Source organism: Microtus ochrogaster, chromosome 8 (assembly GCF_000317375.1).
Source record: "Microtus ochrogaster isolate Prairie Vole_2 chromosome 8, MicOch1.0, whole genome shotgun sequence".
Classification (NCBI taxonomy): domain Eukaryota; kingdom Metazoa; phylum Chordata; class Mammalia; order Rodentia; family Cricetidae; genus Microtus; species Microtus ochrogaster.
In genome coordinates this window covers 61,488,810-61,490,183 of record NC_022015.1, presented here as the reverse complement: position 1 = coordinate 61,490,183, position 1,374 = coordinate 61,488,810, and positions in this window count along the sequence as shown.

Genomic DNA, 1,374 nt, shown 5'->3' with positions numbered 1-1,374 from the left:
GTCTCTTCCCAACCCTAAGATGGCTCCCTTAATTAAGATATGTGCTTCCCTGCTCCCCTATCCAACCTTCCTGTATCCCAAACATCCCGTTGCCCCAAGTTCTTCCCATCAAGGCAAAAATAAAACCCTTCTTAGAAATGGAAGAATGCAGGCAAGGAAGGCATTTTCCGTGGGAGAATTTGATCTTCTAGGTGGAAGAATATTCTAGAAGCAGAATTTGCAGGTATGAAAGGCTCTAGTGTATCTAACTGAAAGCTTTCCAGAGTTAACTACTCTAAGGATTAGAGACGATGAATTTCTTTATAGAAAAATTTTAAAAAAAGTTCTACTCAGTAGAGCACGAATTCTAGTTGGTTTTAATAATAAAAACCCAGAGTCAGATATCAGGGTAAATGCTGAAAGATCAGAGAGACAAAGGAACAAGCCACAGCCAATTCTAACCTTGCCAACTCCTCAGCCTGAAAGGGGCCGTTCCTGCCTCCTCCCACCTTTTACTCCTCTCTTCCTCCAGCTATATTGCTTCCTGTTCGTTCCCTCCTCCCTGCTGCTGGGATTAAAGACATCTCAAAAACTGGGATCAAAGGTATGGGATCCCAAATGCTGGGATTAAAAAGTGTGAGCCACCACTGCCTGGCCTCTGTGGTTAACTAGTGGCTAGCTCCACTCTCTGATCTCCAGGCAAGCTTTATTTGTTAGAGCATAAAACAAAATACTACCACAACTCAGTTGTTTAGTTTAAAAAGCACACATTTGCTAAATTCCCAAATGCAGGGACATGTTATGTTAAAACTCAATGAACACTCACAACAAACAGTTTCGGAAGAAACATTGTCTTGGTGACAGTGCCATATCTTGTTGATGCAAATGTCTGAGAGACCTCGGTCCCAGCTCTGTCCTTCTAAAACCCCACACTCTGAAGCACTGTTCTCGAAGTCTCTCTCTATCTGCTACTCAGATGGGAGGCCACTTGAACTCAGCCCCATTTTCTCGAGGGACTGTTCTCTGTTCCATTGTGTGTGAGGTTGACCAGATGCTTCTAGGAAGTGCAGACCCTGACCCAGTTCAAGAAGTGTAGCCGGGAGCTAGGGAGATGGTGTTCAAGCATGAAGATCTGAGTTGAACTCAGGTTCCATAGTTTGCACCTGTAATCTCAGCTTTGCGGGGGCAGAGGCAGGGGCACCCCGGGCTTGCTTGCCAATCAGTCTAGCCAAATCTACAAATCCCAGATTTAGTGAGAGACTCTGAAAGAGTAAGGAGAAGAGCAATTGAGAAAGACACCTTCCGTCAACCTCTATCATCCTCAGGTGTATGTAAACATGTACAGACACACTCATACACACACACACACACACACACACACACACACACACACAC